A 23,849-nucleotide genomic window follows, 5' to 3' on the forward strand; every position below is an offset into this window, starting at 1 on the left:
AATTTGCATCCTTTTACCATATTCTATTGAGTGTGATTTAAGTGAAAAGTAAATAAACATCCCACTAACTCATAAGATAGCGTGATGCATTTTTCTATTACTGCTCTCATTCAAAAATCTTCACTGCCAAAGCATTATTTTTTTTGCTATATAACTACAACAAATCTGTGGATGTTGTTTTATTAGATAACCACAAGGCAGTTTTCATGCTGAACAACAGTGAATGTTAATTGGAAATCTACAACAGGACAAACAAATTACATTGGTAACTTAAATTTAAATTTAAGTTTAAGTAAACATTTGGATGTTGATAGAGTACAGTAATAGACAATTTGGCAAGGCAGGAGATGAAGAATACAGATACTATCTCTTCAGAGTACAATTAAAAGTAACTCCTAGATGAGCCTTATAAAGCTAATGTGTGCTTATTTAAATAGGTCCATAAAACAGGATTTATAGCACAGGAATTATGTTGACTTTGTTATGGTAAATAAAAGTCTGAGGGGACAGGCAATGGTAGGTGAAGACCCCCAATGATACTCATAGCATTTACCATTCATTGCTAGTGATGGTAGCATTTCCCTGAGGCGTGGCTCCTTCCTTAAATATCCCATTGGACTAAGGTTGGGTTACTTTTAAAAAACAAACAAGGATGATGTTTTGAGTAATATAATGAGTAGTACTGAGGATAGATAGGACTGCCTTGCAATAAAATGAGTACCTGTGTAGAATCTATAATGGTGAGTTTTAAATCCATTCACCAAATACGTATTCTCCAAGCTGGATAAGAAAGGCAAAACATTCTCTCACTTTAACTACACTTTATTATGATTTTAAACTAATCATGGCCAATGGGATGGATTACTTGATGATTACCTGTTCTGTTCTGCAAAAGATAAAGTAATTTCTACCATAAACCCCTTGGATCTGTCAGCTCCCTTGATTCAATTATTAAATCATGTAACCTAATTTCTTGTTTACATTTTTCTTCATGAAATCAATTTTAAGAATGGAGCCTTTATCTGCAAGGGTTTGTATGTTGGCTGGCAGCACTTGCCAAGGCTAAACCCTTTCCAAGTGATGATAAAAAAAAATGCTTTCATATTTCAGTAATATACGTAGTAGCAGAATAATACAGGAACAATGAATGTTTTTGTGTGCCTCAGTAATGCACAATAACAGAATTTTTTTAAATATTCTGTTATCAAGCATAAATGATTATTAAAACACATACTTTACAAAGCTATTGTTTTTATAAAGCTTCTTGGGAGACAACTGTGTGTTCAGGAGAAGTTTTGGTATAGGGTAAGTAATGTCTGTTTGAGATCAGGTTGTTTTATGCAAGTGTTATGTCCTGGGATGAGTTAACAGCTCTGGAGTGAAAGAATCTAACAGAAGGATCTAATGGAGATCAGCATGCTAATTACCTTGGTTTTGCAGAGTGTCCTGCACTAAGCCAAAAATCCTAGCCCCCTACTTGTTATTTCAAACAGTATTATTTCAAAACCATTATGTCTTTTCTGGACTTTTCCCTGCTAAATTGCCATGTTCTAAACTACAGTTTATCCAATATGCTGCTAGTGTCACAGACCTGTAATGTGTATAATGGAGTCTAGTCACTGAAGAGCAAGACAAACCCATATCATACTCTGTAGCCTGGCCTGCAGAACGAGCATGATGAATCGTTCTACTGGTTTTCAGGTATACAGCATTTTGACCAGTAGAGGGCATCAAGAGACTGATGGTATTTTGACATCCACAGACTGAGTATTTCATTTATTCTTTTCATACACACCAAGAACTGTTGAATATCTCCCAGGACAAATCAATTCTTTTGTCTGTAATCAGCAGATGAATATTTTCCTTCGGCTGTATGGGCTTTTTAAGTAGAAATACATGTAAAGAGAAAATTTCCAGGAATGATGTAGACTGAACAAAAGGTGCACTATAAATAAACCTTAGGGTGCCCTTTTTTCTTTATGAAGAATGGTTCCACTTTTGACTCATTTCTGCCCAAATGATGTTGATGATGTAGCTTCATTTTTTGCCTTTTAAGCAGATACTTATCTTTTGAAGTGCTAAGTGATTTTCCAACACTTGTGTGGAGTGAGTTTCTTGCAAACCTTATTGTGGGCCAAGTTTTCAAAGTAGCATCAACATAGCTAAAATGTGCATGCACCAAACCCCCACATTTGCATGTAGTTAGACATTAAATACTTTTGGCATGATCCATCATGTATCTCTTTTGAAAACAACCTTATTATAGCTTACAATCCCTAGTCTTCCTGTTTCATATAGACACCGTATTTCTATCTGGAATAAAAATCAAATATAACAATCTACAACATGTGCTCTGAGGAGGTGTGTACTCTTTCTTCAAATCTGCAGTAAGGAGCCAGGCAGGAGGAAAAGCTGAGGAAAAGTACTACACAGAAACTGTAGTACAGGACAGAGTGAGACAGTAGTTGTGGAGGGTAAATCTTTCCCTTATCTTAATGAAGTGTTTTGTTCAGTGTGAGAAGAAAATGAGTCTTTACCATATCACATGGCAACTTCATCACCAAGTAGAACTCCTCATGATCTTATTGCTGTTGCTTTTGCCTTCCATTCTTTGTCCACCACCATTCTTTGTTCACCACTTATCCTACAAAGTGAGCTATGTCCAAATCCTATAAAGACATGATGTTGCTAAAATAATAACTTGTGATAAAAAGATGGAGTATGAGTTTGGCTTTCCACAGTTTTGCAGTTCTGTCAATTTAAATCCTTAACATTATTGTAATATAGTTTTGTTCTTTCAATTTTAATAATCCATGAAAGGGAGAGAAAGAGAATAAAGAAACTGGGGCCATCAGAGCTCTTCTTTGGACGCTATTGTGATGCAACATGGTGTAGCATTCTTCTTATGCATGGGTATGCTGAAGCATTCCATTTTCTGGCCTATAGCCTAGTGTTCTCACTACATAAAATGCTAGGAAAACGTTGACAACATTACCTTCATCATTCAAGGTTCTATTCTGAACAGCAGTTCTTAGACACATTAGTCTAAATGAAAAAGTCAGGTGCACACTATTTCATTTAAGTATGTGGTCTAGTTCTTACAGTTTAGGAGCACAGACACCCAGGTTCCATTTCCAGCTCTTGCACTGACTGACTTATGATATGACTTTGGGAATATCACTTAACCCCTCTGCTCCCTCAATTTCCCTGTTCGTAAAACAAGAACAGTAATACCCAATTCACATTAATACCACCCTATACCGAAAACCAACTGACCGCAATACGTATCTTCATGCTCCAGCTTTCACCCTGGACACATTACATGATCCATTGTTTACAGCCAAGCCTTAAGATACAACCGGATTTGCTCTGATCCCTCAGACAGAGACAAACACCTACAGGATCTCAATGAAACATTCTTAAAACTACAATACCCACCTGGAGAGGTGAAGAAACAAATTGACAGAGCCAGACGGGTACCCAGAAGTCACCTACTACAGGACAGACCCAACAAAGAAAACAACTGAACACCACTGGTCATCACCTACAGTTCCCAGTTAAAATCTCTCCAACACACATTAAAGATCTACAACCTATCCTAGCAGATGATCTGTCTCTCGCTCAGGCAGTGGGCAATAGACCCATCCTGGCTTACAAACAACCCCCCAACCCGAAGCAAATACTCACCAGCAACCATACACCCTACAAGAAGTCCAATCCAGGAACCTATCCCTGCAACAAACCCCATTGCCAGCTTTGCCCACACATCGACTCTAGTGACAACATCACTGGTCCTAACCACATCAATCACGCCATAAGGGGCTCATTCACCTGCACATCCATTAATGTTATATATGCCATCATGTGCCAGCAATGCCCCTCTGCCATGTACATTGGCCAAACTGGACTATCACTTTGCAAAAGGATAAATGGACACAAATCAGACATTAAAAAAAAAAACAACATCCATAAACCAGTCGGAGAACACTTCAATCTCCCAGGACACTCTGTCTCGGACCTGAAAGTTGTTACACTTCAATGTTTGCATTCCTTTAAATGGCTTGGTCATTATTCTCTCTTTTTTCCATGAGTACAAAAAGATACAATCTTTCGCCTACTGGCCTGAAATTAAGCAGCCTGTCTTATCCTTTCCTCTCCTCCTGTGCTACATAAAGCACACCACATTCCTGAATCAACATTGCAAGTGTTCCTCTATGAGCCAAACACAAAGAAGAAAAATACTCAAGTTAGCTTTCAGCTTGTTTCTGTTGCCTTCTTAGTCATACTTCCTCCCACCAACTAACCCGTGTTTTCTCTTCTCTTGCTATGTGATAATTCAGACTGCAAGATTGTTGGGAGCAGGGATCTTGTTACCTTCTTTGCCTGCAAAAGCATCATGCATGTGTATGGTATTCATATAAATAATAGTAAAGGGTTTGAACAAATGGAGTTTCATATCTTAACGCAACAGATTTCGAAGTGTAAGGTCCCATTCTGGCTTCCAGTGAATGGAATTGTAGTTTTGCTCCAGACTTCAATGGGAGCAGGATTGGCCCCAACTTTGTACTGTATATGGTTTAAAAGGCATGGAAGCGAGAATCTATTGGTGATCTAATCTTAATTTTAAAAGTTTAGCTCCTCAAAGTGATCATATAAGAAGTGGGATGCAAGTTAGAAGAGCAAAAGCCTGAGACCAAGATGTTAAGATTTAAATTAAAGTATAACCAATGGCTGCAAAACACTTCACAGAAGATTTGCAGAAACGATATTGTTCTGGTATGTTGCGTCAACTAATGGAGTTATGTTAGCACCAAAGTGAAATCTGTGGATTATTTGAATCCTGTTTTATTGACTGAGGCAGTAAATGTTGAACATCACTAATTTGTAGGGTTTGTTCTTACTGTTCTAGGGTTTGTCAGGAGCAGCTTCCACAACCTCCAGTTACAATATCTATTGTCTCTTAAGAAAGATTGACCTCTGACCCCTATCTGGAAATCAGTGATGGACAGACAACCAACTCAAAAGGTATAGCTTATTTTATCTGCACAGAACACTCAGTGTCTGTGTTTCCAGTAACACTGCAGAGTGGTCTTGCTGTGAGGTCCTGAGGGCTGGTCTTGAAGAAAATGGAGTTCAGTGTGGCGCAGGAGGGGGCAGGAGTTTGCTAGAGGTTGCATTTGATAAGTGTGGATGGTGCTCTCTCATGGGCTAAAACACACTTTTTAAAAAATGTATCTTTATTTAGGATTGCTCTATCAGCTCAGCTATAAGAAACCAAATCATAGATCACAAGTTCTTGTGTCCTGGAGGTTAGTAGTGATCATGGGAAGTTTATTCTCCATACAGATTACATAACCTATAGTAGTTATGATAATAGTGAATCAAGAAAAGAGACACCAGCCTCTATGGATAACACAATTAAATCGTATATTTAGGCCAGTGGCAGGCCAGTAAGTGACGCAATGCCAAGTTCAATTCAGAGCCCCAGCTCCAACTTTTGAGTTGCTAAAGCACTTTGTTGAGATCAATTAAAAAGCAATACCTTCATAAATATGAAGGAGTCACCATGCTTCAGCTGATACTAATATATTCAGTCAAATAAGACGTCCCTGTAAATGAGAGCCTTGGGGGAACTGCACTTCCAAGCCTCAACAGCTCTTGTTACCATGGTGATTGGTATTCAATACTTGGGCTTTATTAAATAAGGTAACCCTTTGTCTCCTGCCTGTTTTCTATGGAATCCATCGCTAGCTGAGTGCCTACAGGCTAAGTATGTATAAGACAAACCCAGGATTATCAGGACAAGAGTTGAACTATATAATATTATATATTATAACAGAAGGAAACATTTCCATGGAATTATAGAATCGTAGGACTGGGAAGGACCTTGAGAGTTCTTCTAGTCCAGTCTCCTGCACTCAAGGCAGGATTAAGTATTATCTAGACCATTCCTAACAGGCGTTTGTCTAACCTGCTCATAAAAATCTCTAATGATGGAGATTCCACAACCTCCCTAGGCAATTTATTCCAGTGCTTAACCACCCTGACACTTAGGAATTTTTTCCTACTGTCCAACCTAAGTTACCCTTGCTGCAATTTAAGCCCATTGCTTCTTGTCCTATCCTTAGACATTAAAGAGAACAATTGTTCTCCCTCCTCCTTGTAACAATTTTTATGTACTTCAAAACTTTTATACCCCTCCATAGTCTTCTCTTCTCCAGACTAAACAAAACCAATTTTTTCAATCTTCCCTCACAGGTCATGTTTTGTAAACCTTTAATCATTTTCATTACTCTTCTCTGGACTTTTTCCAATTTGTCCACATCTTTTCTGAAGTGTGGAGCCCAGAACCGGACACAATACTCCATTTGAGGCCTAATCAGCGCAAAGTAGAGCAGAAGAATTACTTCTTGTGTCTTGCTTACAACACTCCTGCTAATACATCCCAGAATGAGGTTTGCTTTTTCCCCCCCTGCACAACAGTGTTACACATATTTAGCTTGTGATCCACTATGACCCCCAGATCTCTTTCCGCAGTTCTTCCTAGGCAGTCATTTCCCATTTGTGTGTGTGCACAACTGATTGTTCCTAAGTGGAGTACTTTACATTTGTCCTTATTGAATTTCATCCTATTTACTTCAGACCATTTTTCCAGTTTGTCCAGATCATTTTGACTTTTAATCCTGTCCTCCAAAGCAGTTCAACTCCTCCCAGCTTGGTATTGTCCGCAAACTTTATAAGTATATTTTCTATGCCATTATCTAAATCATTGATGAAGATATTGAATAGAACCAAACCCAGAATTGATCTCTGCGGGACCCCACTTGATATGACCTTCCTGCTTGATTGTGAACCTCTAATAACTACTCTCTAGGAAGAGTTTTCCAATCAGTTTTGCACCCAACTTATAGAAACTCCATCTAGGTTGTATTTCCCTAGTTTATGAGAATGTCATGTGAGACAGTATCGAAAGCCTTACTAAAGTCAAGATATACCATATCCACTGCTTCACCTCTACGCACAGAGCTTGTTACCCTGTCAAAGAAAGCTATTAGGTTGGTTTGACACAAATTTGTTCTTGACAAATCCATGTTGACTGTTACTTATCACCTTATTATCGTCTAGGTGTCTGCAAATTGATTACTTAATTATTTGTGCCATTATCTTTCCAGGTCTTGAAGTTAAGATGACTGGTCTGCAATTCTCCGGGTTGTCCTTTACCTCAGCTCAGAAATACAATGCTGAACTTGATAACCTTTTGAAATTCAGATCCTAGGAAAAGTTGTGGTTTTCACTTTTGTCTATACCTGCTCCCTCCAGAAAGTTTGGTAGAGAAAAATTAGTGATTAAAACAAGGATTTTGGAATGTGACCTCCCTATCTAGCCATTTTTCCTCCATGTGCAGAGGTAAAATCTGCAGGCTCTGTCCTCCTCAGTCACTTAATTCTGTAGGTTATAATTCTGGGTATTAGAAGAAGTGATTTTATTTTCATCCCACAAATCTACTTCTGCTGCCTACCCACGGCCCAAGATCCTCAGGCTCTCTTTGCCTCAGGCTGCAATCAGTAAAACTAAATTTATGCTTCAACATTTTTGGTCTTTTTCTTTTTTTTTTTTTTTTAAATGTTAAGGGGGGAAAAAGCAACAGTATCTGTGTACTACTTTTATCCTCACACTAACATCACATTAAGAGCTGCAGTCAGGATGTCATTTGCAGTATAAGGACAACTTGATTGAACCTACTAACATGAACAATATTTATTTTGTATGCCAGTAAATGGTGCGTTTTCTATATATTGACTGTTATTCAGAATTCCTGTAACGGTCTTGGGATAGGGTGGACAGAAAGTAGTGTGTGTTTGAGATAGTTAGAAGAATGGCAGATACAAGTGCCCTGTTCCAAACAGGAAGACGAGAAACCTGTAGGGCAATCTAAGCATGACAGTGGTTAAAGGGGAAGAAATCCTAGTTTGCCAGGTGGCTTGTGATACTATCACCACAGAGTTCTCAGTCAGCATGAAGCAGCTCATATTCCAGTCACACAGGAAGGACATGTAACCAACAAATATCACACCTCTCTCCGGGGAGGAGTCTTTATGACCTGAGGACCCTTGCAGTTTGCTAAGCATCACCAGAAACAACCCTGAATCATCAAAAATTCAATTTGGGCCTCCTTAATTCATCTCCTCACAGGTATGTGTCCTTAAACTAATGAGGAGATATTGACCTATATGCTCCAAGATTCATACAGTGTTGGGCTTTTTTTGTGCATATGTATATACTACAGTTAACTTGGGCTTTTACTCAGTTTTTTTAGCCTTAACTCCCCTACTGGTCACAGACAAAAACTTCTGATCCAAGTTGGAAGTGTTTTAAAGCCCAGGCTAGCTGAACTTGTTTAATAAAAATAATAAAGTTTGTAGGGGCTGCATCTCTGATCTGTTGGTACAGCAGAACTAGAGAGTAAAAAATGTGGGTGGGGTAGGGAAAGGGCATGCATAGGACTGTTGAACCTAGGCTCACTGAGTCAGACCATGGCACAGAGGCTATTTGTAACTCATCCTACATAAGACAGGCATAACAGAAGGTGGTGAACAGTCACCGATGAGGAGTGATTAGTTAAGGATGCAATTGGATTTGAAAGGTGCACTTAAGCATTCACGCTTGCTGCCCAAATATTTTGGATGCAAGATGTGCTGAGGTAAAGTGAATGGAATCAACCAGAGTCTAAAATAAACTATTGTTGAAAAGAAGCAGGCAAGGAAGGATTGAGACAGATGGGCAAGGCTACAAGATCCAAGGGATATGGGAGTTACCTTGTAGTGGATTACGTGCAGGAAGACTGTCCCTCTTACTGTGTTTCCATATCACTTAGCTGTAAAGACAGACAGTTACCATGAAGCCATTGTATGTCCAGGCAGGATGGATTCATGGAAAACTACTTGGGGACTTTTTGCTTCACTCTCTGCAGTACTATCCCCTTTCCCACCACTATAATAAATTAAACAGACGGTTGTCCATTCGGATACCATTAGTGCCAAGACATTGATTTAAATAAGCTAAGAAATCCAGTCAGGCCTGCTATCATCAAGGGTCCTTGATCACATTTACTGCTCTACTGCTAGTTGTCCCTAGAAATTGTGGGGGGGGTTTTAAAAGGCATAAATGAAGCAACTTCACACAGTGCTACTCAAGTAGTATTAAATACAAGAAATGTAAACACCTATTTAGACCTTTACATGCAATATTTAACACATATAAATACAGCAAATCCTATTTGTTGTGGCCACTCAAAGGATTCACAAAAGTTGGTTGCCTGACTAAAGTAGTGGTTTAATAAAGGTAGGGCAGGTTTGTAGTTAGCACACCTGCAGATACTCTGTGGTAGCCTTTTAAAATAGGTTGTCTAACAAGATCTTTTGTACAGTTTTCACCATGTAAACAAAGCCATAGCTAAGTAAGTATCATAGCTGAAATCTCTGAAAAGGGTCTAACTAAGCTGCAAATAACCGTCATTCATTACGCATGGCAGCAGCCTGACTGAAATAGAAGAGTGCCCGGGTAATAAATTCAGCCCTGTAGAAAGCACTAAAAGCTGTTAGTGTTGTCAGCTCTTGCAACATTTAGTGGTTGTTTTTTAAAAGCGCACTGAAGTCACTGTGAATACACCAGAAACTCAGCTTTCATTAAAAATAAATAAAATCAGTTTTGAGCCCTCATTGTGGAGAAAGAAATGGACAACATGACTCCTAAAGATTCAAAAGGCAAATGAAGAGAACTCCAAATATTTTTAAAATCACAGGTTTTTTATGTTATTTTTTTAGGCCTAACTCGTGATTGTTGAATGTCTGGAGCTGGCAACACTAATTTAATTAACTTCAGCGCAAGAGAGTAGTACTCTTCACTAGCCATCACTTCTGGCAAGTAATAATTAAGGCTTGAGAGGCATTGGAGGCTGTGTTTTTATCTAACCAAGTAACACGTATTGGGATTTAAAGGTTTGCTATAATTATGTCCAATAACTGCTCGGATCAAGCAGCAGAAACATCAGTGACAGGAAATGACTGGTATGCATATGTGGGCCCATGTAAAGTGGGCAATTCCCTCCCTGCCTTTTGCTGGCTAGTAATTTTTCAACGGTATTTAGGCACCTAGTGGGATTTTCAGAAGTGTTTAGAAGGTGAGGTGCTTTGTAAACCCCACTAGATGCCTAGTTGCATCTTTGGGTGCCTAAAAACCTTTGAAGCTCTGTCCCTAAGGCACTGGCCTGAGGACATACAGGAAGGCCATGGGGGAAGTAGAACCCAAGTTTCTAGCGCCTGTCCACTGGACACACCCCTCTCTCTGCTGCATGGTGCCAAAAAAAAAAAAGGACTCTGATAGATGGGATCAAAACCAAGAAGGCCAGTTCTCTGAGCCTCTAGCAAAGGGTGCCAGGCAATTGGTTGACAGCATGAAAAGCAGCACAGAGGTCAGAAAGGATGAAGAAAGAAACTGAGCGAACAAGAGTCAGATGAGAGGTAATCACTTAACCCCCCACGGGGTGGCAGCTACTGTCCCATGCTGGGCTGTAAAGCAATGGCTCCTGTGAAATTTTAAATTTTAACAGAAAACCATTTTGTTTGGTCATTTTTTTTGAGTTTGAGAAAAGGCAGGAATGAGAAAGTGTAGTATGAGTATCAGATGAGTTTATGCCTCAAATTCTCACCCAGGGCTGCCAACTCTCATGATTTTTGTCATGAGTCTCATGATAATTATTATTTTCCTTAAAGCCCCAACTCCTGGCGTCAAGTGGATATGTGATGATTTTAGCCCTCATTCTTAAAGGAAAAGTAATTTTCTAGCCCTTGTGGCTGTGGAGAAAGCTTCAAAATATGACCCCGGTACACCCTGATGACTCAAAAAGAAAGCAAATAAAAAGAATCATGATTTTAAGCCAATCTTATGATTTTTGAACATTTGGGGTTGGCAATATTGTGAAAATGATTTGAAAGTTTCAGTTTCATTCCTGTTTAAAGTCAGTTTCTAGTCTATTATTTCTAGTATGGTAACACCCCTGTAATCCCAGGCAGGTGCAGTATAAACTCACAGGGCCGTGCCCTAGGACACCGTTTCCAAAAGTTACATGAGCTGCACCAAGCTTGTAAACTGCAAAAAGTAAGTAGCCTAAATGTTAGGCAGAAATCTAGAGTTTTCTACCATTGTTTCAATGATTGCATTCAAGAGTTTGTAACAAAGTAAGACTGCATATTAACATTTTAAACTTAACCTATGCCCTTAAGTGACTCGACACAAGATGTCAAATCTTAGTATTAGAGATAAGTGGGTGTAATATTTAAATTTCTTTCTTTATATAGGAATTAGATACAGTGCTCCTGTCAGCTAATTTCTAAGTTATCTGCAAAAAAATTAGTGTTTCAAGGTGCCTAAGTAGCCGCTGGAATCACAGTTAAAGTTGCCCCCGCCACCTCCAAATCTGAAATGGCACCCCAAAAGCCGTGCTGCTTTGGACCGGTGCAGCGGGGGATGGGGGAAGTATGTGTGTATTGGGGCAGGGGGGCGCTGTGCAGTTGTGGTAGTGGGGCTGTGGAAGGGGGCACTGGACAGTGGGGAGTACATGGTGGACACTGGGCAGAAGATGCTAGGCGGGGGAGTGTGTAAGGATGCTGTGCAGGTGTGGTGTGAGGGAGAAGGGGTCTAAGCAGGGAGTGCTGGGCATAGGGGTCTGTGAGGAGAGATGAGGGGGGCATTGAAGCGCAGCATGGGCCTGCCTTCAAGAGGAAGGGGCAAACCGGCAGCGTAGGGCCGGGCAGGCCACAGTGCACTTGGCGGCTGCAGGTTTGTAAACAGTGCCCTCATGCTGGGCAGAGTGGGGCAGCCCCTGCCACACTGTGTCCCATTCCTTTGTTGACCATAGCACCTGTAGCCTTAAATGGCTTTAGGAAGCTGGGTTTTGCATAGGGGTAACATCCTTAATACACTAAATATAACCTTGTATGCTAAGCCTGTTGGTTAAGATGCTGTATTTTCAGATACAGGATTTCATATAGCTATTTAGGGGACAGTCAGGAAAATCTACCACCATCCCTTCTCTAATCTAGATGTTCAATAACTTCCCAGCCAGCAGTGAATTTTGTAGGTCTAGGAACTCTCTGAATCATATAAGAAACGTGTGGAATACATTGAAATCAATCAATCAATCAATCTACAGTATGGACAGAAACTAACTCTTCGGCTTTCATCTCAATGAATGTGTTTAATTTAAAGTGTCTGTTTTCATTGCACATTTCTAACTGAAAGGAGACCGGTCAAGACCAATTTATTTATTTTAAAATAATGAATATTTAGAAACAGAAGGTCCTGATACTTAGCACACACACCAGTTTTACAGCAGTGTAATGCTATTAACTTTACTGGAGTTACTCCTGAGTTACACTGGTATAAATGACTGTAGAAGTGGGCCTTGTGCCTCAAGCCTTTTTTCTAGCTCAATATTTTATTTAATTCTTGGAAATATATGAGGCTTTTTTGGCATATTATCGTCACAGACTGGAGTATGCAGCTTCATTAATCCAACTAAGACGGCTGTTTATTTATTTGTGGTGTTAAAAAAATATTAATACCTCCATCCTGCTTCCCCCCTATCTTGTTAGCCTATTTCTCACTTTGTATCCATGGCTTCCCCTCTCAGCACATTATTTGCAGCGAGTTCAACGCTGTTGTTATGGCACGGAATGATATCTAAGGCATGTTTTTTTCTGATCTTATCATATAAATCACTTGTCTGATAATATAAAGAAGTACAGTAGGTTTGTTAGTATGAAGGTTTGACCTTTGATGACAAAATCTGATAGCAGGCGCCTTTGATTGCCTCGCTGGAAAGCTAATTATGGTTCTTGAATTGGGAATGGGAATTTAAGCTTTTCAGCTACTACCTTTTTATGGTTGGGGAAAGCAGCAATGAGGCAGAAAATAATCTGAAATATCAGATACAAAAATCTAAAATGACATTCAGTGTCTGAGTTTAAAAGCCATAACATTTCTCCTTCACCTTATTGTGCCATGTTCTTGTAGGACATTTGGGATTCAGCATTCCCTGTTTGAAATTCCCATAATACCCAGACCCAGTAGAGTAAATTATAAGTTAATAGAATATTCTTTTTCTTTTAAAATCTATGATCCCATGGCTTTAACATAATATTACCAGTATCCCTAATTACTGAGGAAAGCAAAGCACCAGCAACATGGGAAAGTGCTTACAGTGATAACAAGCAAACATTTAACAATCTGAGGTCTTTGTCTGGTGTCCTCAAAAATGGCCATTCCCACTAAAAGTAAACGGATAAAGAATATCAGCCCCCATGCTTCAGGACAATTGTCAGTGACTAACTACATGCCAGTAGGAAGAAACTTCCCCCAGAGACGTTAATGCATACTTATCTACTATGGGGGTTTTACACCTTCTTCCAACTAAATCATCTGGTACAGGACAATTTCTGGGACACCCACACCCAGGGAACAATGGCTTTTCTACACAGGGCCCTGCATGTGTAGTAAGCATGAGAAAGGGGGAGAGAGTTGGGGCATCCCAGCACAAGACCAAGACACAGAGATGCTATTTAAGAGTGCGGAGCTCTGCTGTTCTCTGTGGGAGTTGACCATCACCACACATAAGAAGGGCTTACAGGAGAAAAACTGCAAGAAGAGCTCTGCCCAGCCAGGAATGCTGAAAACCCGAGACTCACAGAAGGAATGAGCTCAGATTAGGGGAGGGTACTTCGCAGGACTTTTGTTGCTTTCGAAGAGCTGTAACTCAAGTGCTTCTAAGAGTAAAGTCACTGTGCTTAAGAAAATCTTTTGCTAAGTCCATGTTCCTTGTTTTCCTGCCACATTGTCCCCAAAGGGATTAAAGGAGAAGTCCAGAAGACCCACAGCCTGAGTGAAGCACTGCAAGAGTGTGAATAATGGTGGGCTCAGGAGATCTCAGACCCTGAATTCAGTGTCTAGGGCAGCTAGCTGGTGACACAACCCATATTCCAAGGAAGGAGATCAGGTTGAAGGTCTGAAACCAGGAGTGTGTCCTAAGGCTCCAGAGCTAGAAACAGTGACTCTGCCCAGGCCCAGCTAGCTTGGAAACACATGGAACTCGGCAAATGGGTCTATTGGAAACAGACTGGTGGCCTATGGATGGATATTGGGCAATGTTGTAACAGCAGCTTTGATTAATTAAGAGTTTTATTACTGGTACCAGCAATATTTCAGAGGCAGTGAGCATGGGACTATCAACAGAAAGCAGGTACAGAGTTACACATTGCAAATGCATTGGCACAGGCCTGGTCAAGCTCCCCCTTCTGGACATTCAGCAGGTTGCTGTGTTTGGACCTGACCACTGGATCACAAATGTTTCTAAGCCCACTGAGCCTGAGAAGCCCCCAGGCTTCCAAAGGTACAAACTTCCTGTCTGGTCTGGTACCCCTCCCTCAGAAATGGGACTCCATGGTCTAGATAGGCTCTAAGACCAGTGCTGATCCCCAGCCAGCCTCCCCAATAGCTTAAGCACACCCTCCCCAGAGCGCCACCATCAGGAATACTCCAGTTTACAGTTTAATCCTTTGGGGACCTGTGACAATGTAAGCAAGTAACATACCTCTGCAAAGAGATTTCTAACCCCTCCCCCCACACACACACTTTAGTCTAAAAGAGCAGAAGGTATATCAATCTATTAAAAAACAACAAATCCCTGTCTGTTTCCTCACTACTCCAAGAACCCTTTGGGATTTGGCCAGTGTCTTTTCTGGGTCCCAGGCCCCTCCAGTAGTCCTACTCCTGCTCAGCATTGTCTGCTTCTAGTCTCTTCTCTCTTTTCTCTCTAAAATGGCCAGTGAGAGAATCCTCTTCCTTTTATAAAGTTGCAGTTCCCTTTATTAGATGACCCTCTTGGTCAGCCTCTAGAAGTCCACCTCTCCACAAGATCATCATGGTCCCCCATCAGGTGATATGTTGCTTGGTTACTATCTTACCTGGAAGGATGGGTTTCTCTGGTAGTTAACTCATTATCCCAGGGTGCTTTCATTTGAATAGGAGACCCTCCAGGTTAGTGACACTTGCTCAGTTTGCATTGTTCCCCATTTGTCAACACCACTTGGAATTTCAGTCCATGACAGAGGCAAAAAGGTACCAGGAAAGGGGCAATGCAGTCTTACTGCCAAAATGGTGCTCTGAAAACAAAATAGTTTGTTGTGAGATTCAGAAAACACACACACACACACACCTCTTAAAGGGAGATGTAAATTTTTAAAAAGTTTGTGTCCTCTACTACTCCTTTGTGATGTATATGTAGAGCCTCAAAGTGTTTTTTTGTTTTGTTTTAAGTTTTCTGCATTAGAAATATCAGGTCCTTATTTTGTTGGAGGATTTTGGCAATCTTTGAAGGATGTGGAATGTGACACTACAACTGCAGCTTGAAAAAATTAAGCCTCAGCAATCCTAAAACTTGGAACATCTTTGGTGCTCATATGACGGATGGGAAAGAAATGAGATCTAGCATAACTGAGGTGCAGCTTTAGTTATGTTTCAGTAAATATGCCAGTGCAGTGCTATATATGTTATAAGTGTAGAGGTCAGTGCCACACAAGGAAGGTGATCTTATGGACCATGCTGAGAGAGATGGTCTTGTGGCTATCCCTCTGGGTTCACTGTCTCTTGGCCCATCCAGTGCTCTCATGAAACACCAGAGCTGAAAATCCTTGGAACAAGCTGTTGCAGTTCTCAGTGGCAAGGAGATGACAATTTCCCCGTAACTTCTCCCTTATGCACATACTGGCCAGTTTTGACTGATAATTGTGTTGTGGAGGGAACTGTGATGAATATGACATGATCAAGTACTCAAGAAAATTAGTTCCTGTGTGGTTTTCTTTTAAAAACTGGGGCCGGAATGCTCAACACCTTCCCTCCTTAAGCCCTAATTGTGAAGTAGGGCATACTATGAATTCTGTGCATTGGGGTGAATTTCAGCCTCCATGCTTAAATAAACCAATTTAAAATAATTTGTACTTCAATCACTACATCAGCACTAGGAGATTCTATGGACTTTATTGTCATTTTCCTTTCAGTTCTAGAGTATAAAAGCATGCAAAAAATAGCCTCTCTATTAATAGTACATATTTACACTTTAATGGCCATGTGCCATTAGAATACAGAGAGCATATACATCATGCTTCAATTATAGTAGAATACACATAGTTTGCTATACCTCACACCAAATAGTGCAACAGATGTGAATACCAACACAAAACAGGCATATAAATCAAGTACACAGCAGCAAATTTACGGCACAGAGGATTAGCATTATATCCTGAAAATTAAAATGTATTTATTTATTTAGCTTTTAGCATTCTTTTTGAGAAATTTAGTGTTGGAAACACTTTATGGAGAAGGAATGTTGAATGAAGGCGCATCCCTCAGCATGAGGAAATGCTAAGCTTAAGTGACTGATTCAGCGAAGGAAGGTTAATTCCTTCATGAAAAGCAAGGGATAAATTGCTACTTCCTCTCTTTTCCCCTACTCCAGTACATCCAGAGTTCTGAATGAAGCAGATCTATTGTGTCTTTGTACAGTACTCTAGCCCAGGAAAGAAAATGCTTTCACATTTTGTTCACAGGACAATACTGTAAATGTTCCCAGGTGAAGAGGAAAATCTCAGGTAACCCATAATGCACTATACACAAATTCACTAGATGCCTCCCAGCCCCAAGAAATGCTGTAAAAATCTGAAATATTGTAAAAGCTAATCATTTTTTTCATTAGAACACAATAAAAGTGCACACAATCTCTAGCAACTCAACTTCCCTAGTTTTTATTTAGATTAGCATCCAGACGCCCTCTATATAAGAGACTATTCTCTTTCCTTCTGTCTCCTTCATGTCTTATATCAGTAAAACATTTTGCATTAGCATCAAGGATCAGGAACTGCTGACTTACACCTGATCAGCATGCAGAAAGGATCTAGTGGTTTGATCCTGTACGGTGCAGAGGACTCTGGCCCTGATCCTGGAAATAACTTAAGCTCATGCTTTATTTTAAGTTTGTGAGTAGCTCAACTGATGTCAATATACAGAGTGCTCAGTACCTTGCAGGACGGAGCCTTAGATGAATTGGAGAAGTAACATTCTTTGCTGTACAAGTCTTGAAAAGCTCTTGCTAGCCATGACACTAAAGTTTAATTTGCAATCATGCAACAAATGATCTGTCACATACGCAACTTGCTGCTTGACAGGGGAGAATTGAGATCTGTGTGTTACATTGAGAAGAAATTTTCTTTTTGGACATTTTCTAAACAGCTTTTTGCCTTGCTGATGCGGTGGAGAAAGAAGCTTTTTTGGTTTTTTGTAATGGTGGCTTTTACTGAGAGATGAGTATTTGTGAACAATGTGAACGCAACTTTGTTTGATCCTCCTGGATTAATTATGAGAGGAGACAGCACATATATTCTGAGACATTAAAGGATCTCACATTGCAATTCATCACAAAATGCAAGAAAACAAATTTAAAGTTATAATTTAGGTAGTCACTTGAATACTTTGGGAGTTTTACTTTTTTAAGGACTGCAGAATGTCTAACTGTACTGTGAGCTGGCTGAAGAAATGTCAAAACCCTTGGTACAGTAGCTCTCTGTGCTGGTCAAATTATGAATAGTAAAATCTGTTATGGAGGCTCTCTTTCTTTTAGTTGCACTACAGTTCATTTGATCTCTAAGAAAGAACTATACTGAACCCTCTTCCATCGTTTTAAGACTGTTATATGGTACATTCCCTGATCTACAGGTAGTTTGCGTCTCACCTACAGTATTGATTTGCCTAAGTAAGGAATGCAGTTGTAACAGCATCCTCTTTGTTATGCGCAGATTTCAAGGTGAAGTACACCTTTAAAAAGCATGTCAGAAAATTTTCTACTGAACCATCTATATCATTTAGACCTCATTTTATTTACACTATAAGGCACTAAAACTAAGATTAATACAGGATTATTTATCCTTGCACTGTTAAGTCCTTTTTTAGCGCCAGATCCTGCATTGTGCTGATGTGAACTCTGACAGAAATCAATGGTGTTGAGGGTACACTGTACCTTCCAGGAGGTCCATGTAGAACAGAAATATGTTACTTATATCCAAATGATATTAAACTCATAGTGGACCATGTATAGACTCCTTTCTAAAATAATCTGTAAATTTAAATGGTCTCTTCCATAAATTACAGTGCACATGCACATAATGCATATACAAAACTGACAACATTCACATACACAAAAACACACACATTTAGTTTCCACAAGCAAGCACTCAGCACCCTACAGGACTGGGCTCACAGAAAGGCTAAGTTATCATCTGAAATTGATTTACTTGTCAAATGAATATATTCGCCCTAAAATTGGAAGTATGTTAGAAACTCAATAGAAAAACATTTATGTTGATTTCATGTAGTTCTCATATTTTCATTTAAAATAAATTATTGTCACTTGAACTTACACACAGTAACTCCAGCTGCTACAGCAGGTAGCTCTGCCCGATAGGTTATGAAGAATGCAGTGTTACAAAGATCAAAGTCTAGGCTTTAAGCTGTACATTTGCTACAGCCCTCATGCTTACTTTGTTGAACATAATCTATTTCACACAACAGCACATCTTTGAACTTAACCTTGCCTCTGTTCACTTGGTACAGCTAAAGGCCTGTAAACATTTACTATAAAGGAATTTTTTTTTTCAATTTCTTGAATTTTAACTTGACTTACAGTCCATGCTTTCCTGCAATAAATATTACAATTAAGATTGCAACTGCCCATCAAAGGAGGTAGATTTATTTACAATTTTACTGCTTTGACATCATGATCCATGAAACAGTGAAATACCTTTCATGAAATCCATAGCAACAAACATGGCACAGGTTTTTCATACATAATAACTAAAGAAAAATCCTCACGTTTTCTCTTTGTCCTTGTTTCTAGAAATGTTAAGTTCAAGGGGTCTCATGACTACCATGTTCAATGATGCTGTCTCCAAAGAGGAGTTGACATCAGAGCTTATGCTTTGCTGTAAACACCTGCCTGGAAGACAGACTTAACAGCTACAACAAACAGAACAGAATGAGTTATTTTTAAAGCTACTTTCTTCTCAAGATTGTCAGAGCCACTTGTTAGTGACTTAAGACCCTGATCTCACTCCCACTAAGTCAGCGGCAAAACTTCTATTGTTTTCAATCTGAGCACTATTAAGAACTTAATCACGTTTTAAATTGCACCCAATCTGCAATTAAAATGAATCAAGCTAGCATCCCATCTCCTCTTAAATCAAACAAAAACTATGACCTGTAAGTTGCCTAATATCTTTGATACTCAAAGACTGCCCTGATATACAACTCATTGGCCATTATAAGTAAAGTTAAACACCAACAGATGAGTGTCTTGTCAGAAGCTACTCAAACAAGGTACAAAACTGTAACCACCAAAAGCCAAAGAAAATCTGTGAACATGTCATTAATGCTAGCCACATTTAAAAATATGCTTTATATGGTATATATTATGATAAATAATGTTATATATGGTAAATTTAGGTAGGTCTTACAAAGACCTTTGTGGTACCTGATTCAATATCTTGTTAAACAAAAATCCTCTGTTTGTAGATTATTTCACATTTCTTAAGGCACTGAAAAGAACCATAGAAAAATCTAAATCTAAAATCATGATTACTGCTGCATGTGCACTAGATTCTCTTGTGGACAACAATTACAGGAGCTGGTAATGTGAATCAGATTGGAAAGGCTATACTGTAATGTAAACTTCTGTTTCTTTCCTTTGCATTGTCACAGTATCCAGCAATCTAGAAGACAACTGGCAAATCTAACATGGCCGATTTGCTTGATGTCTTTATAGACCTTTCCTGCTCAAAGACTGAATCATGCAGATATGACACAATTACCAGCATATACACATTATTCTTTATCACAGATATATGGCCAGGAAACCACAGCACAACAGCAGATACAGAACACGTGCTTAATAGGGTGAGATTGGGTTTTAAACATTAAGAATCACTGTACATGCATTCACTCAGACTCTACAATGTAAGGATAAGCATCTGAAAACATTGGGAATTTGTTTTATTTTTTTTAGTGTCATGTTCATATTGAAATACTCCCACCAAAATGATAAAGATCTCCACTATGGCTGCCCTTGCTAACAGACTCGACAAACTTTACCATGTGTTATCTCTCAAGCGAAGAGCTTAGATCTATTAATATTTTTAAAAAAAGGAAATCTACCTCATGCAGATAAAAAAGTGTTATTTCTTCACAAGATAAATTTCTTTAAAGGCTTCTCAAATTAGACACATCTTAAATACAACTTAGACTAAACTGTAAGAGGTGAGAAATAACTTGTTTGCTTTACAAAAAACTGTCAAGTGTTTCCCACAGATGCGAACTTGAGTACGCACATTTTGATGAGTCCTCTGCCAGATACTATTGCAGCAGAAACAGTGCTGTCTAGTGTATTAAATGGGGGAGGATTTTGAATGCAAAATATAGGGACTGCACAAAGGCATCAGAGACTGACTATTCCAGTTGTCCCCTTTGCTCCACAGATCATCCCAATGATTGGTATTCCTGTAAAGAGAATGATTTTCATCCATTCTGGATAGGGCTGGATTGTCAGAGATGAAAGTCTAATTTAAAAAAAAATTCTATACCCTTTGATCTGCTCCTGTCCCACAGTAGAAAGGCACTATTGCTCCAAGTTACACTAACACTGCTGCAAACATGCGATACATTTCACTCTGATAGGGTGACAAAAGTGGAATGTTAGGCCTTGACTACACTTATGCTGGCAAAACTTTTGTTGCTCAGCGGTGTGAAAAAAACACCCCCAAATGACAAAGTTTTGCCAGCATAAGCGCTTCTGCGATAGCTCTCCCGCTGACATAATAAAACCACCTAAATGAGCAGAGGTTGCTATGTCAGCAGGAGAGCATCTCCCACTGATATGGTGGTGTTCACACAAGCGCTTACCCTGGCAAAATTTATGTTGCTCTGGGTGTGTTTTTTCACACCCAAGCGACAAAAGTTTTGCCGGCATAAGTGCTAGTGTAGACAAGGCCTTATCTCACAGCATTCCCTCTAGAAACACAGAGAAATTATTAGATTTCTTTTTATGTTAGCATAATTTTCACTCTTTGAGCTGTGTGCAGATTTTAAGATTGCTTTGTGTGATGTAATTAGGATGATTTCTTGTCATCTAAACAAAAAGAAATCTTGGGTTGAAAGCCAGTGATGACAAAGACTCTGGAGTAGAATTAACTTTTGAGTGGTTTGGAAGAAACATGTCTATTGTGGTTTTTTTCAAAGGAACATCGAACATTTTCTAAAAACAATTTTGGGGAGACTATAAAGGCAACATAGTGTTCTATAGCTAAATCCCCCAAATCACCTAACTCCACTGGAGCTGAATTTGAAGGTTTCCTTATCATAGACAGATGTCACATGCTATATTCAAAGTTGCATCTGTTTTATATCAATAAACTTGATAAGGAAGTTAATCAAGAATAAAATTGAATTCAGAGTGTCCACTCAAGTTTTTGGCACCAGTATAACTAAATGGTTTAAAGTCACTCCTCAGTTAAACCTGGTGCAACTTTGACTACAGACAAGACTAGAACCTATGTGAACTCAGTGAGAATACCTCTGCTGAGAAATAATACTCCATGATATTGTAATTGGCAAGTTCTTCTCTGTCAGACTTCTTGTCTGATCTGAAGAAAACCATAAATGAATAGTTTTCCATCACCATCGTCCCTTTTACAACAAAAGAAACATAACAATAACCCCTAGATAAGGCTGGTTTTAAGACACCTGCTTTTATGATTACTACTCTGTAGTATAAATGTAATAAATTACAAGATTTTGTTATCCATAGATAGAAGGTGCTATGAAGCACTATGCAAACTTTGATTAAATCTCACATCCCCCTCTGAGGTGGGGACTATTATTATCCCCCTTTTCCAGATGGACAAACTGAGGCAGAGAGAAGTTAAGTGACTTGTCCAACTTCATACTCTGAGTCCCTGTCAGAGTTCAGATGAGAACTCTCATTTCCTCACTGCCAGTCGTGTGCTCTACCCCTAGTGCCCTCCCTAGGCATAAAAGGCTACTGTCCTGTCTTTGTCCATCTCTTGCTGCACTGAATCTGCATTTTCAAAACAACACTTCTGTGTGATGGAAAATAACTACAACTCCTCTCACTAACAGAATGATGCTAGCAGAGATGCCTACTAACATATTTAACCATAAAAGAGAGGGATGTGGTTAAAAAAAGTGGGTGAAATTCTATGGCCCTTATTCTTCAGGAGGTCAGACTAGATGTCAGAATGGTCCCTTCAAGCTTCAAAAATCTATGATTCTATGAAAAGTGAGAAGGAAAGGAAACTAGAGGGAAGATGGATGGGTAATAAGGGGTTTATAATGTTTTATCTCATTCACATCCTAAAAAGGTGTGAATGGAAAGGAAAACTTCCTCCTCATCCTGACCAGCCTTAATCTACCATTCTTCTCTCTGAAACAATGTATATTTTAGCTGCCTTCATCACAGAAAAAACATATCATTTGCATCTAAATATATAATAATAGAAAATACTCTTCTCCCTTTTGACTTTATTTGCCCTTTTTGTTGGCATAGCTAAACACAGAGGTGTGCACACATCTTTGTACTCACCCAAGAGACTAAATACAGCAGCCCCAATGTAAATCTGAAGTAACTCCATTGCAATGAATGAATTACTCCAAATTTATAGCTGTGCAACAGTAGTGACAATCTGGTCTCAACTCCAGAGGCAGCTATTCTCTCTCTTCTGTGGAACTGCAGCAGTACATAACCTAGGACATGACATAACTACTTTTGTAGTGGTTTTGGCCTCCAGTGCTGCTGATTTGGGATTCCAAACAAGCTCAAATCTCTGACCTCCTAATTCAACTCAATTATACACATGCATGTTATTAAGACCACATTGGGGGTGTCATACAGCAGCATGCTACAGCAGAGGACCAAATGCATAAAACTTAAAATATTGAAATTCTAAACAACAGAGTTTAATTTAACTCAACTTTTGTCCTGTAGCTTTTCTGGATATCTTGCTTATCCTCTAAGAATTATCTACCAACATGCTCTCTTTCAGGAAGATGTCCTATTTCAGGGCATTCACCATTAAATAACAGTTAGGTAAAAAACACAAGGTATAATCAAACACATACACTGTCTCTCTCTTATAGGGGCCTGGAAGGTGAGTGGGAAAGGAGAATCAAATTGCCTTAAATGAGAAATAAAATCAATTGCCTCATGCTTTCAGATCTGCAAATACAATTCCTGTCCACATACTAGCACACAAATGGAATCAAATCCCAGCCCTCTTGGAACAGTACACTCTATCAGCAAATGCTTTTGGTGCACTAAACCATCATGTTCAGAGGAATATCAGGGCATTTAACAGTTCAAGGACACTCAAAAGCTCAATGCAGATTATAGGAATACCATATATTTCCAATATTGTACAAAACTGACTCTAATATGGCCCTATATGTTAACAAGAACTATAGAATGCAAAAATGAGGAAAAAATTAAAAGCACAAAGAACTACACAGTGGAAGTTCTCATCCTACTTCAATTGAAATCAACAGGAATTTTGCCATTGACTTCAGTAGGAGAAAGAATATACCCAAGTAAATTAAAGTTCTTAATTGAGTAATAAACTAAGTTAACCTAAGAGAGGAGACCTGAATACTGCATATCTTTTTTCCTGGTACTTCGAATA

This window comes from Emydura macquarii, unplaced genomic scaffold (genome assembly GCF_026122565.2).
Source record: "Emydura macquarii macquarii isolate MOO-44397 ecotype Brisbane River unplaced genomic scaffold, CSIRO-AGI_Emac_v2 contig_450, whole genome shotgun sequence".
In the NCBI taxonomy this organism is placed as follows: Eukaryota; Metazoa; Chordata; order Testudines; family Chelidae; genus Emydura; species Emydura macquarii.